Source organism: Camelus ferus, chromosome X (assembly GCF_009834535.1).
Source record: "Camelus ferus isolate YT-003-E chromosome X, BCGSAC_Cfer_1.0, whole genome shotgun sequence".
Taxonomy (NCBI): Eukaryota; Metazoa; Chordata; class Mammalia; order Artiodactyla; family Camelidae; genus Camelus; species Camelus ferus.
In genome coordinates, this window is record NC_045732.1 from 22862112 (window position 1) to 22877250 (window position 15139).

General features: G+C 40.5%; 1 protein-coding gene across 1 annotated transcript in view; it reads left to right on the forward strand.

Annotated features, from left to right (window-relative positions):
* The first annotated feature begins 8030 nt into the window (after positions 1-8030).
* The window catches only part of KLHL15 (kelch like family member 15), a 35511-nt gene continuing 28402 nt past the window's right edge, over positions 8031-15139 (forward strand). The window contains exon 1 of the mRNA XM_032475467.1: positions 8031-8166. The gene's annotated coding sequence lies outside the window, so the exon portion shown is untranslated. The remainder of the gene's footprint in view (positions 8167-15139) is intronic.

Below are 15139 nucleotides of genomic sequence, written 5' to 3' on the forward strand. Positions count from 1 at the left end.
TTATTATAGACATTCTAGTATCTGTGGTTTTAATTTGCATTTCTCTAATGACTAATGATGTTGAGCACCTTTTCGTGCACTTATTAGCCATTAATATCTCTTCTTTGGTAAAATATCTATTCAAACCCATTTTTTAAGTTTGAAAAGGGAGAAGTAAACATTTTTATTCATAGGTGATACATTTGTATATGTGGAAAGTGCAAAGGAATCTGTAAACAAAGTAGAAGAACTAGAACTAAAAGGTGACTTAACAAAATCACTAAACACAAAAATCCATTTTATTTCTATATTCTAGCCAAAGCGTTAGAAAATGAAATTAAAATGTCATTTATCAAATACTTGGGAACTAATTTAATACAAAGTATGCAAGTCCTCTAAAATAAAAAATTATAACATTAATAAAAGAAATTAGAGAGGACCCACATAAATGAAGGACATCTTGTGAATCTGAAGACTCCATGTGTTAAGAAGTCAGTTGTCCCAAATGGATCCATAAATTCAACACAATCCCAATCAAATTGTTACTGATCAGGGTTCTTGGACTCCTTATTCAATGGAAATTGATTAAAGGCCAGAAGAGAAATTTAGGCAAAGCTTTACTGGGACTTGTGCTGCAGCAGGAGGGCAAACCCATTTTTAATTTGGGTTGTTTATCTTATTGAGTTGCAAGAATTCTTTATATATTCTGGATATAAGTCTTCATCAGATACATGATTTGCAAAAGTCTTCTCCCAGTCTGTAGCTTGTCTTTTCATTTTCTTAATGATGTCTTTGAAGAACAAAAGTTTCTAAGTTGATGAAGTCCAATTTATTTCTTCTTTTATGGTAAGAACACTTTGCCTAACCCAAGGCCATGAAGGTTTACTCCTGTTTTCTTCTTAAAGGTTTATAGCTTCAGCTCTTACATCTCGGATCTGTGATTCATTTTGAGTTAATTTTTGTGTATAGCATGAGGTAAGGGTTTAACTCCGTATTTTTGCATGTGGATATCCAATTGTCCCAGCATTGTTTATTGAAAAATACTTTCCCTATTGAATTGCCTTGACAGCTTTGTCAAAAATAAAATTACTATAAAGTGACTATAAAAATGTCTATTTCTGGACTCTCAGTTCTGCTCCATTAATCTCTACGTCTAGCCGTAGGCCAGTACCGCATTGTCTTGATTTCTGTAGTTTTCTAGTACATTTTGAAATTGGAATGTGTAAGCCCTTTAACTATGTTCTTTTTCAAAACTGGTTTGGCTCTTCTAGAGCCTTTGCATTTCCACAGAAATTGCCGCATTGGCTTCTCAATCTGTACAAAACTACCCTGCCGGGTTTTTGATAGGGATTGTTTCAAATCCGGAGATAAATGTGAGGAGAATCACCACCTTCACAATATGGAGACTTTCGTTCCCGGGGTGGGTGGGGCCAGCCTGCCCCGCCTCGGCTTATCATTCCCACGCCCCTCCCAGTCGCGCTCCCTGGACAGCATCAGGCCACCAGCCGCCCTTTCCGCCAGGCCTGGGCCCCAGTCGTTCACGTGTACTCCCCCTGCCTCCACTTCAGCTCCTCCCGCCCCAAGCTGAGGCGCCCAGAACCGACTTACAAGTCCCCCTCTGCCCTGTATCGACAAAGACATTCTGTCCCGAGAGAGCTATGCCATCACTATTTTTTTTAAGAACTTAGTTTTAGGACCAATAAATAACCTCAGAGCCTTGATTCAATCCCGTCTCTATCCTGAACCACAGTCCCCAAACCCTAAAGCTGTGCTGCTGGCAACAGTCATTACTGGAGGCTTTTCTTCACTTCTTTCATCACCCAAACACCATATAGCAGCTCTTCATTGCTCCCACTCACCTCAACTCTGGCGCTCACACTTAGAATGTGTGTGTGTTTGCAGGCACATCTACTGAAATGCAGTACTGATGAATATGTGGCTTGTATCTTGAGGCTTCAAAAGTAGAGTGTTGCTTTTCACTGGGTCATAAAAAAAACATAAAAATGATGAAGTTTGGCAGAGGATTTGTTCTTTTAACTTTTTCATTTACAAGGGGGCATTGTCTACATTGTGTTTCAAAGTAAATACATTTCACTGAAATGATGACACCCGTCTCATCTCTGATTGATAGTGGGTGTTTAACAACTTACAGTACTTTTCTACCCAGAGGAGCACACCACACTCTTTGTTTTACTCTTATCTCACTGGTTACTCCTTCTCGGTCTCCTTGACAGTTTTCTATCTTCTCCCAGATGACTCCCTAATGTTGGAGTGCCCCAGAGCTCAGCCCTTCCTCTACCTACACTCAGTCCCTTGGTAATTTCACAAACACCTCATGAATATGTGGCTTGCTTGTTGAGGCTTCTGAAGCAGAGGGTTATTTTTCATTGGTTTGTAAGGAGCACAAAAATGATTCTTTTAAACTTTTGTTTTAATGTGTTCATTTTCAAGGGGGCACTGTCTACACTATACTTCAAGGTAAATATATTCAGTGTTAAAATGGCAACAACATTCACTGCAGCTTTTATTGACGGTGGATGTTCAGCAACTGACAGTACCTATCTCTCCAGCTTGTGGTATACCACACTCTAGTCTCCTAGCCCAGTGCCCTGGGTTTTCCTACCTTCGGCATGCCCAGGGCCCAGTCCTTGCACCTTCTCCTTCCTCCCCCATTCCCTTCAAACCTGCTCCTCTTGAAGCCAGCAAACGACAATTCCATCCTTCCTTGAAACCTCTCTTTCCTTTATCCCTACATCCCGGAAATCCTGGTGGCTCTCCCTTCAAGATTATTTGCAGAGTCTGGCCACTTCTGACCGTCTCCACTGTGGCCTCCATTCCACTCCATTGTTGGAATAGTCCATCTCTTTACCCATCTCCCTACTTCCACACTTGTCCGCCTAATTCTTTTTTTTTTTAATAGCCCATTTTATTTTTGCGTGTGTCATCTTTCCAATGCTTTTTTCCCCCTATTCAGTTTTATTGAGAGGTAACTGACATACAGCACTGTACAAGTTTAAGGTGTAAAGCATAATGACTTGACTTACAAATAATGTGAAACAGTCATCACAATAAGTCTAGTTAGCATCTAACATCTCATACAGATACAAAGAAATAAAAAAGAAAAAAATGGGTTTTTTTTCCCTGTGATGAGAACCTTTAGGATCTACTGTCTCAGCAGCTTTCAAATATACCATAGACCACTGTTAACTAGAGTTGTCATGTTGTATATTACATTATGCCCAAATTTTATTTTTTACACAGCAGCATGAGTGTTAATCATAATGCTCCTCTTCTCAAAACACTCCAATGGTTTCCGATTCCTCAAAGGCCAAAGAGCTTACAATGGCCTACAAGGCTTTACACAGTCTGGTTCCTCATTTTCTTCAAGTCAAGGCTAAAATGACTACTCAATCATCCAAGTTAAAATTGGAACACCTCTCCCCCTTGACACTCCTAATCTCTTTATCCTGCTCTATTATTTCCCATAGTACTAGTCTCATTCTAAGAGGCTGTATAATTTGCTTGTTTATTTTAATTGCCTGACTTATGTAGGGTAAAATAAGGCAAGGATTTTTATATGTTTTGCTCATTACTGGGAGATCCCCAGTGCTTAGACCAGGACTTGGCACACAGTAGGCACTCATTAATATTTATGGCATGAATAAGTGAACTAGCATAGTAGATTACAAGTGAACAATTTATGGAATTAAGTAGGAGTAAAAGATGCAACAGTGTGAATATCGTTTAATATGTTCATCAGTATAACATAATACAGTGGAAAGAGCACGGGTAAGAGGCAACATGGGAGGGGAGAAGCCCTACTGCCACGGTCTCAACTTGGCAGCATTCCTGATTTTTGCTTCTTTTCCCTCTCCCCTTCGTGTTCTACTGTAACCCTATTAAGTGTTCAGCGGTTCTCCAAATAAAGGTGCCTTGCTGCCTCTTCCAGGCCTCGAATGTACTGCCCTGTGGGTATCCTTTACTTTCTTCCTTTTTCCCTTTAGGTTGAACCTAGGGATCGCCGCCTCCGAGAAGCCTTGCTTGACCCACTGAAGCCCAGATTACATCCCCCGCCTCTGAGCTTGCTCACATCGCACCCCATGTTGTCTAAGCCGGTCACTATATTTTGGGGACTCCAAAACCAAACCTGAATGTACGCTTGTGGGCTGGCCACAGGTGCTAAACAGTTACTCTAACAGCTGCCAGCAGAGAATTGTGTGCTAGGGCTTTAAGGATGGAAGTGAATATGAAGAAGATTTGGACTCCTGGAAGAATCACATTGTTTAGTCCTCTTGACCATATAGATATAAGTTATCACTTCATTTTCTGTGAGGTAGCTCCCCACAGTGGTGAAATAACACAAATGTAAATAGTTCAGATGTACTCTGTGTCATGGGGGGAGTGCCCTTGAAGGGCTTTTGTTTGTTTTTGTGCCCAAATCCCTTTTGTATTTTCAGGGATTTGGTATTCTTCCACCTGGGCCAAGGGCATGGGTTTGGGGGCTCATGAGATTGGAGAAGAGAGATGAGAGAAATATCTGATATGCTTAAGAACGGGTTCCCACCAAATACTACAGATCTGACTTAGAGAATACCAGAGAGAACATCCCTTTGTAAAGATCTCTAGAAGCCATGACCTGCTGAAAGAGACTGAAGTTTCCTGCGATAACTTTAGGCTTCTGCTTTGCTAAGGAAGTAGAGGGAGAATTAAGTTTGTGAGTCAGGAGTGCAGAGAGAGAGAGCTGGAGAGATGTGGAGAGATGGTGACAAACCAGAAGGCCAGAGGTAATAGGAGAGAAGCTAAGAAGGGCCATTCCAAGTGACAGGTGACCAGTGATGACCAAGATGTGTGAACATTAGCCAGGAATCCTCCAACGTGCATGAAGACACCAATTTCCTATTAGTCATGCAACACAAAGGCTCCAGTTATTCTATTTGGCTGTTTAAACAACAAACTTGAAAGGCTGGGAAATTCAGGGATCCTCAGATTGCATTTTGGAGGCTTCATCTGGGATAGGCATCAGGAAGAAGTCTGCACTGATTTGGGGGATAGCGGTAGACCCTGAGGAACTGAGACGGACTGGACCCCACAAGATGCCTTTTACAACCCTGAAGAGTTACAGAGAGCTTGGCAGAAGTTTTCAAGAAGAAGGAAAATGCATATGCACCTTTTTTACAGTTTGCTAAGGGTATACGCTTTGATTCCCAGAGATTGGGGTGGAGGCTAGTTACATTAAAGTGATTACCAAGATAATTACCACAGACTCTGGATTTCTGAAAAGCCTAAACTTGTTTTTAAAAGAAGAGGAAGGACTAACACAACATTGTGTAACAACTATATTTCAATAAAAAGAAAAAGGAGGAAGGGGAGAGGGTATCCAGTCTCCTAAATCCTCAGAACCCCTAGGTAGGGACTTCCTTCTAGCTCCACTACCACTCCCAGTCCCAAACGTCCAGCATACCTCCCGTCTTCTCGGACTGCGAGATACCGGCTTTGAGGACTGTATTCGCAAATATTTAACCTAGATGGCTAGGAAAAGACAGCTTCCATTTGCCACATGGGGCTCTACCAATGTGAAAAGATGCCCTCAAGGTATTTAGGAGCTGCCATTACTTTCCAGTAATTGGAGAGAAATGTAATTGAAGCCAGGAATTACCTGGAGGAGTTAGTTTATTTAAATCATGTGGTTTTACTTTGCTTGGACTTGGAGAAGCAGAATACTTCTTACTATACTAGACTCTTCTATAAAACTATTTTTAAAAAATGCTAGTGAAAGAGGCATCGATGATTACGAGAACTTTTTTTTCAGGAGTGGCTTCTACATAGTAAATACATAGATTGGTGGAAAGACAAGGCCCAGTTCCAGAAACCGTATATATGTAAGTATATATGTACACCGAATATACATACACAAACACATTTTGGACTTTATGAAATGTGCTGTCATAAAGGAGTGTCCTGATCACAATGGCTCATGACATCACTGTAGGTATACATACACCTGCTACTTAGAACACAGACAGTTCAGTTCCGGCTTGAACAAGGAACAGAAGCAGCTGGGCAGGTCAGTGCCACTTTATGTAATATACAGTACAGTTCAAAATGTATGTGTTAGCTAATAGACGAAAATAAAAATCCAGAGCTTTTAGATGTTCAGAAATAATGTATGAAAACTCAAAATGTTCAACGCTGAACGAACACTGTTTTAAAAGTATTTTATGGCTTATAGTTTTTAAAAGCTTATGTTATAGTTTAAATCTGAAAGGGGAAGCGTATTTTCCTATTTTCAAAAGATTAAGGTGATTCTCTATTTTTTTTTTCCCACGAAGTAGTCTAATTCAGCAAAACGGTACACCGTGTGTGCTATTTTGGCCTCTTGGGAAACATGACATGTTCAAGTTTGCTAGAAAGAGCTAATGATCACTTTTTGCCACACATCTCACTTTTTAAGTTCTTCGGGCTACTGGTCTAGAGAGAAAATGGCGGCGGGGGATGGGGGTAGGAGAAATTTCTTAGCTTAGGATCAAAAAAGGGCAATGAATGACTTAATTTAAAGTTAGTTGTAGAACCATCGGCCTCCAAATGTGTATTTCTATCATTTACACTTTTCCCACAAAGAGATTTCACAACAATAAATTCACAAAACAGTCCTACAGTGTAGTTTTAAATTCTTAAACCAAGAAAAAGCGGTATGTAGAAAGCGTAGCTAGAATTCTAGAGCCAATTTGTTAAAACGAACAATCACCCAAAAAAATCACTGCCCTCTGAATGTTCGTTCTTGCCATCTCATTTTGACGCAAATAGAAACTGAACAGCGTTTTTAGATCCGGCATTTCTGTGTGGTGCAGACATGCCGTTTTCTATGAATTTTATCACCTCTGGGAAACGTATTCCTGAAACGTGTAATTGTTCAACACGCCAAATGGATCTATGACGCAATAATCCCCTGCAAGTTGCCTTTAAAAAATGATGTCATTCAGCGCAGATGTAGTCACTTTTATAACACAGGTAGATATGGTAAATCCCCCACCCCCACCGTGTGCAAGATGCAAAAAGACGTTTTCGGGTTTCCTAACCCTCAACTTGTCGAGGGTGAGCACACCGCAGTGGCTCGAGCCCACCGTTCGTGGAAGAGAAGAGGGACCGCTGCGAGGGGACCAGCCGAGCCCAGCATTCCCAGCCCCGACGGCGACGCCGCGGGGGAAACTGCGTCCCGCCGGGCCCGCCGCCGAAGCGTGGGGCCGCCTCCTTCCCTCGGTGAGGCCCGTTGGCGTGGCCGGCAGAACGTGGGGCCCCGCGGGCGTGGGACAGCCCTACCCCCACCCCGCTCCCACACCCGCTCCCGCTCCCGCGGCGCCGGAAGTGACGCGCGCTGGCTGAAAGATGGCGGCATTGGCGCTCGACCAGGGGGAAGGTAAACACCCTCCGGGCCGCGGCCCGCGCGCGGGCCCCCTCGAGGCGCCGGTGGGGGCTGAAGGCGCCTCTCGGCCTGCGTTCCAGCCCTCGGCTTTTCACCCTTCGACCTCCCTACCCGCGTGGCAAGCTTCCGCGTTGCGACGACGGCGCACGGAGCCCCCTGCCGGCGGGCCCCGCCTCCCTGGGCGGGCCCCGGGCGGCTCCCGCGGCCCACAGGGGGCGCGCGGCCCGGAGCGGCCCCTGGCTCGTGGCCCCGCACGCTCCGCCCCTTGCCCGCCCCTTTCCCGCCTTCCTCCACCCCCGGCGTGGGTGATCCTGAGGCTCCGCGCGCTTCGGGGCAGAAGCCCGGAGACGCCGTCGTCGACGCCGCCACCGCCGGCGCTTCTGCCGCTGCCCGCGGCCCCCCAGTCCCTCTCTCCGCCCGAGGCCCGGAGTCGGCCCACTCGCCGAGCCCCGCCGGGCGCTGCGAAGCCCCTGGCGTTGGCAAGGCCGGGCCCGACCCCGACGCCGCGCCGCCTCGCGCCGAGCCCGACTGTCTCGACTCGCGACTCAGCGCTGTCTTCTTTCCCAGGAGTGGTTTCGAGGGGGCCGCAGGCGCGCAGACTCGCCCCCCGCCGGAGCGCCCCGGCCCGGCCCGGGAGCGGCCCCTTGTAGACGTTCGAGGAGCCTGCCGAGTGCCGTCCCGGCGCCCGACCGCCCACCGCCCGGCCCGCCGGCCCGCTTCTTCCTGATGCAGACTGCCGTCCACTAGAGGCTGGACAGACCCCCGAGGTGCGTAGCCGCCCCTGGCCCTCAGGCCTGCGGGAGCCCGGGCTTCGTGCGCGGCCCCGCGCTAGGCACGGATTCGGTAGCCCCTTCTGCACCGACCCGAGTCACACATTGGGTAGACGCCGGGATCTAATTTGTCTTTGAGTTTACTTAAATTGTTCGAAATTTAATTTTTTTAAGGAGAGAAAAAAAAAAAAGGAAGAAGCATAATTCAGCCATTTTTTGCAGCACACAGCTGCAGGTACTATGATTATTTTCTCCCTAACCCGTCCCTTGCCTTTAAAAATTCCATTTATGCCTGAAATAGAACTATGCGAAATGCGAAGGATAAAACGCGGAATCAGAAGGTCTGGGTTCGACTGGGTGACTGTGAGAAAATCGCTTACCGAACCTCGGTTTCTTATCTATGAAATCGAGTCAGTAATAGCCACATCACAGCATAGTGAGGACTATATGAGGTCATATATGTGAAAATAATCTATAGCTGTAAAGTGTTGTAAAAATGAAAGGCGATTTTTGAAGTAACCTTTGCCAGAGTGGTTAATGTTGTAGTGGCTAACTGTTGCTGCCTCTTTATTTCTATATTATAAGTATAACCAGTAAGTGTGGAATAGCCAAGCAGTGCTGTGAATCGACTAGATATATAATCGTCACGTTGCTTGGCCTTCTTCCTACGAAATGCTAACTGCTTATTTAAATAACGGTATTTTTTAATTCAAATTTAACGTTACTGTAGTGCTTTGCTTTTCAATTTTCTAGGCCGCTTATACTCTTTTCTTACTCGGAATATTAAACACCTTATGTTAAGTCTTTTAATATTTTTCGAATTTACATTTTCTTTTGTTGATATGATTAAATTGTAATTTTGAAAATGCTTTTAAGATTCATATCCTCATTTGAATGCCTGTTTTTCATATCTAGGGAACAAGATGCCTGAATATCTCTACTAATTGGAAAATTGTTTTTGAAAGCTTATAAATGCATTTAGATTGCTGTAATTCTTAATAGATCTGGAAATGTAAAGAAAATTTCAACTTTTTGACACTTAAAGTAGTATTTATGTAATTTAATTCTTTTTTAATCATCACAACACTTAGTAGGTGCTTAGGACCAGTTTTTAAGTGGTAAAGGATGTTCATTTGCACTTTTTAATTGATGATTAACTTGGGGGGAATAATACGATATATAAACCATAAGTATTTGTGGTTTGAAAATTGGGCTTATTTGTCAGAATTTATAATATGTATGTGTAACAGATCAGTATGGAATCGTTCTAATTCAGCACACAAAAATGCCGTATGGTTTGGCTTTTAAAAATAGCCCACAAAAAGTGAAAGAGAAGCTTTTCTTTAGTATATTGTTATTTATACCTAACAAATGGTTTTCTGAGGTTTTTTTCAGATGCTTTTTAAAATTTATCATCCAATACCGGTTGTCTCTCAGAATATGCCTTTGTGTTTTGTCAAAAGGCAGAGTAATATAAGGCGAGAGTGATTAAATTAGCAAAAGGAAGAGCTGACTTTAATGTGCTAGCTTTTATACATTGGACTTATCACTTGTCCTGAAGATAAAATTTTAGCAGATCAGTGCTTTATTGGGAATTTCAAGGTTTGATCTCTCTGCCTTGATTTGGGTTATCTGGGGCTAAAATCTTGGAACCAGGGCTGGCATGGCTTCATGGGTGTTCAGAAGGGCCTCAAACTTGGTTTAATAATCTGCGCTTAATAGTGGCATTGTACAATATGAAGATAAATGGTAAAATTCATGCTAATAATTTAAATTTTTAATTTTTCTTAGAATGCATTAAACAGCAAATAAAAAACATCACGACAAGTCGAGAGAGAGACCTCAGAAGAAAGGAGCAAGCTTTATATTTTAGTACCTTTAATGTCACTTTTTTCCTGCTTTTGAACAAGGGACTCCACATTTTCGTTTTGCCCTGGGTCTCGAAAACTATGTAGCTCACCTGTCGTCAAACTTGCCCTTTCCCATTCATCGTAAATGTTTTGAGAGTGAATAACATTAACTGTGAGGGGAATGAATCTGTAGCTTATGAGAGGTTGGATTAATTTATTAGAATATATATTTTCTCTGAATTGGAATGCTATAGCTGGTACAGGGTTTTTTTCCTGAAGAGGAAGGAAAGGCAGTTATTGCTGAAGCATTGTAGGATACTGGTTAAACTCTGAACTCAGGCTGACCCATCTCCACCACTTCTTGAGAATCATAGCCTTGGGCAAGTTACTTAACCTCTGTGAGCTTTGATTTTTCTCATCTCTAAATCAGGTATGATTACAGAACATGGAGCGCTTGAGGGTTAAATTTACCTATTCATCCCACAAATACTTACTAAGCACTTATTATGTGCCAAGCACCGTTCCTAGAAAATTTCCAGGTACAAGAGTCAATGAAACAAAACAAAAAGAAAGAAAAGAAACAGAACAACAAACAAACTAAGGAAAACAGCCTATATCTCCTGTTAGGAAACAGGAAAGGGGAGAATATTCTGTTTGATGGAGTAGGTTGGGGGTTTTTGATTTTAAAAAGGGGGTTTGGGGAAGGCCTCACAGAGATATGACCCAGGAGTAAAGACCCGAATAGAGCCATGTATATCGGGATTAGTGATGCAAGCTGAGGGAATGGCAACTGCAGAGACCTTAAGGTGGGTGGGAGGCTGCTTTTCAAGAAAGGGCAAAGAGGCCAGTGTATCTGGGACAGGGTGAATAAAGGGGAGGAATTAGGAGATAATTACTGCTGTTTTAGGAATCGTTGGAGGGACTCTCATAGTTCATCTTTGCCATGGGTATATGTTATACTGCTGCTGGTCCAAAAGTGGAAGGCCTTTTCAGAATTAGAAATTTTAACTTTGGAATAAAGAAACTAGAAAAGGCAAGATATTTTTTTCCCAGTTTTTCTGTTTTTAATGTAAAACCTTTAAAACTCATCTGGCTGAATCATGGAAGCAAATAAAAACAGAAGATTTATTCTTTGTCTCTAATAAGATCATTGGATTTAGTTAACAATTCTGCATCATTTTAAGATTTGCAGGAAATCTGCATCGTAACATCATGACCTTCCAAAAGGTTTAGTTTAGTTGTATATTTCTTGTGTAGAACTAAAATGTTAACATTATAGTATTGATGATTTCATGATAGGATGTAACTTAGAATATTTGGGGTTTTATTCCCCAATAGAGGCTTTTCCTAGAATTCTCACTGGATCCAATCTCTAAAGACTAGGGAAGCTGTTTTCCATGACATCACTCTTGGACTACTTTACTTGTAGTGAGGAATAAGCATTAAATTAAAGTCTTCTGATGAAAAAATAGCGTTGAAACAGGAGTTTTTCGTTTTTTCTTAAAAGGTTTCTTGTATTGTAGGATGACTAAATGCTAAACATACCTGAAAAGTGAAGTAAGGATCCAGATCCTTCCTAAAAGCTTAGTTACATGGTCATTTGCAATTTGGTACTGAGTTATAAAAACATTTTGATGGATAAGAAAGAATTTCCAGTAATAAACAGATTAAACTTATGCAGCCTTTCCTCCCATATTAGACGGAGTTGTTTCTCATTTGAGTAGTGTGTCTGAGGGTAAAATGACTGCTAATAGAGCTAATAAAGTTAGTCTGTTTTTGAATTTTTCTTTCCTTTTAGATTGAGAAGTTGGACACTTTGAGGTTGTTGAATAAAAAATTTTATAGGTTACAGAAATTGTGAGAAATTTTATGACTCAGAAATTAATTCTATTTTTATCGACAGTACACCTTGCAGTTTCTTTTTAGTATGCAAGTATGGCATTTTCTGCATAGGCACCAACATTGGTAGGCTAACAGTTTGAGGATACTGGTAGTATGAAATAATTTAAATTTTTCATTGGAAATAAGGATATCAACCTCTGAGAATCTAGCTTTTGTACTGAATAGAGTTCTGAATGAATTTTCAAGCAGCTATGGGAGGAATGTAAAAACATTAAATTATTGCTTATGGCATAAACATGGAGGTTGGTTAATTTTGAAACATCTTCTACTTAATTGCCTAGAATTTTGCCTTCCAATCAGAATGACAGCCTTCTAACTGAAAAGGAAGCATTTAATTTCTTTCTCTCTAATTTCCTGACCAATTTTACCCCCACCAGACTTCTTTCTTTACTGGTCACTAGAGAGTTTGAACTGTTAGAAATTTCTGTGATATAAATAGCAATAATAGTCTTCCAAGGGAGAGGTAGGAAGAGATTGTGTATGTATGTGTTGTCATTTATCTCTTGTACCATCAGTGATACTCAAACCTTTTGGTCTCAGAACCTCATTATACTCTTAAAAATTGGGCTCTCAAAGAGCGTTTGTTTATGTGGGTTGTACCTATTTATATTGACCATATTAGAATTCAAAACTGGGAAGTTTAGAAAATACTTGCAATTCATTCTAAAAAGCCATTACATGTTAATCTAACTAATAGCATTTTTTAATGAAAAAATAACTATTTTCCAAAACAAAACTTGGTGAGATGAGTGGCATCGTTTTACATTTCTTGCAAATCTCTTTAATGTCTGGCTTAATAAAAGACAATGGGCTTTTTATCGGCTTCTGCATTCAGTCTGTTACAATATCACATGTAGTCTCTGGAAAACACTGAGAGAATGAAAGTAAAAAAGACAAAAATCATTTTTAAAATTATTATTATGAAAATTGTTTTGACCTCACGAAGTCCTCTTAGGGGATCAGGGCCCCAGTTGTCCCTGGACCATACTTTGAGAGTCGCTCTACCAGTCATTTCTTATGCAGAGAAAATGTGAGGCTTTCTTTTTTTCATTAGTCAGTGCCAAGTTTATGGAACAGAACAAACTCCAGTATTTCTTTCCTACTAGTATAAGTATGCCTTGTCATTTAGTTTAATTTAAGTTGGTTCCCCTTTTGAAAAAACCTACCATTTGAAATTCTGAAGGCTAAGTATAGAATGCAGAAGTGTAGAAGCCAAGGGTATAATGGTTTATAAACCATGATTTCTCTTAATCTGATGATCTGTTTTGAAAAGTGAGGAGACAAAATTTTTTACATTGAGCATTTTGTCTATCAGTAAATATCTTTTCTCAAAGTCCCTTAAGGGATTTTTTTCCCCCAGCTGTCATTGATTTATAGAATTCTTATTTAATTTTGCTTACTTTTACAGTGATTAGTTCTTATAATTATTTGTCCCTTAAATTGTTACAATTCTTTATCTTAGGCATAAGATTTTATTTTTCTTTTTGTATTCTTCATATACTTACCCTTTTCTAGTTATTTTATTTGCTTATATGTGTGCTTTTGTGCTGTTTTTGTTTTATTTTAATCTAAGCCTCACTTTTTTTTTCTTTTCTTTATAGCTTCCAGGGTATTGATTGTGAACAAGTTGGTTTTGTTTCACATGTTCATTTGTAAGTTTGCTTGTTTGATGCCTCGAACATTGATGTTATAGATCCGTGCTGTCCAATAGAATATAATGCAAGCCACCTATGTAATTTAAAATTTTCTCATAGCCACAGTTTAAAAAGTAAAAAACAGGTGAGATTAGTTTTAATGTTTTATTTAAGTCACTGTATCCAAAATATTATTTCAACATGTAGTCAGTATTAAAGTTAGTATAATGACAAACAGCTCATACAACTCAATAACAAAAAAAAAAAAAACAACCCAGTCAAAAAATGAGCAGAAGACCTAAATAGGCATTTCTCCAAAGAAGACATACAGATGACCAACAGGCACAAGAGAAGATGCTCAGTATCTCTAATTATCAGAGCAATGCAAATCAAAACTGCAGTGAAGTATCACCTTACACCAGTCATAATGGCCATCATTAAAAAGTCCACAAATGATAAATTGCTGGAGAGGGTGTGGAGAAAAGGGAACCCTCCCACACACTGTTGGTGGGAATGTAATTTGGTGCAGCCCGTATGGAAACAGTATGGACATTCCTTAAAAAACTAAAAATAGAGTTACCATATGATACAGCAATCCCATTCCTCAGCATATATCCAGAGAAAACTACAATTCGAAAAGATACATGCACCCGTGTTCATAGCGGCACTATTTACAATCGCCAAGACATGGAAGCAACCTAAATGTCCATTGACAGATGACTGGATAAAAAAGTGTGTGTGTATATGTGTGTGTGTGTGTGTACATACATACACATACATATGCAATGGAATATTGCTCAGCCATAAAAAATAATGAAATAATGCCATTTGCAGCAACATAGATGGACCTAGAGATTATCATACTAAGTGAAGTAAGTCAGACAAAGATAAATATCATATGATATCACTTACGTGTGGAATCTAAAAAATGATGCAGATTAACTTATTTACAAAACAGAAGTAGACTCATAGACATAGAAAACAAATCTATGGTTACTAAAGGGGGAAGGGAGGGAGGAATAAATTAGGAGTTTGGGATTAGCAGATATAAACTTCTATATATAAAATAGATAAACAGTCAGGTCCTACTATATAACACAAGGAACTATATTCAATATCTTGTAATAACCTACAATTAGAAAGAATAAAAAAGAATATGTATAAACTGAATCACTGTGCTATATAGCAGAAACTAACACATTGTAAATCAACTATACTTCAATAAAAAAAAAACCTTGGAAGCAACAGCAGCAATAACAAATTGGTATAATGAGATACTTTAACTTTTTTTTGTACTAAATTTTCAAAATTTGGTGTTTATCTTACATGTAGAGCACATCTCAACTTGGTCTAGCCACATTTCAAGTGTTCAAAAGCCCCGTGGATGGTGGCTTCCATATTGAACAGCACAGACACAAAAAGTAGCTACTCTTTTAGGGCAGAAAAGCCTAAGGAGCCCAGAAAAGCTAGGTTATACTTGTGTGACCAAAAAAAAAAAAAAAGGAAAACAATGCCATTACAAATGAGGTCCAGTGTTTTGACTACCAGTACATCTCCTGATCTCTTACAAACTTGCATTGTGGT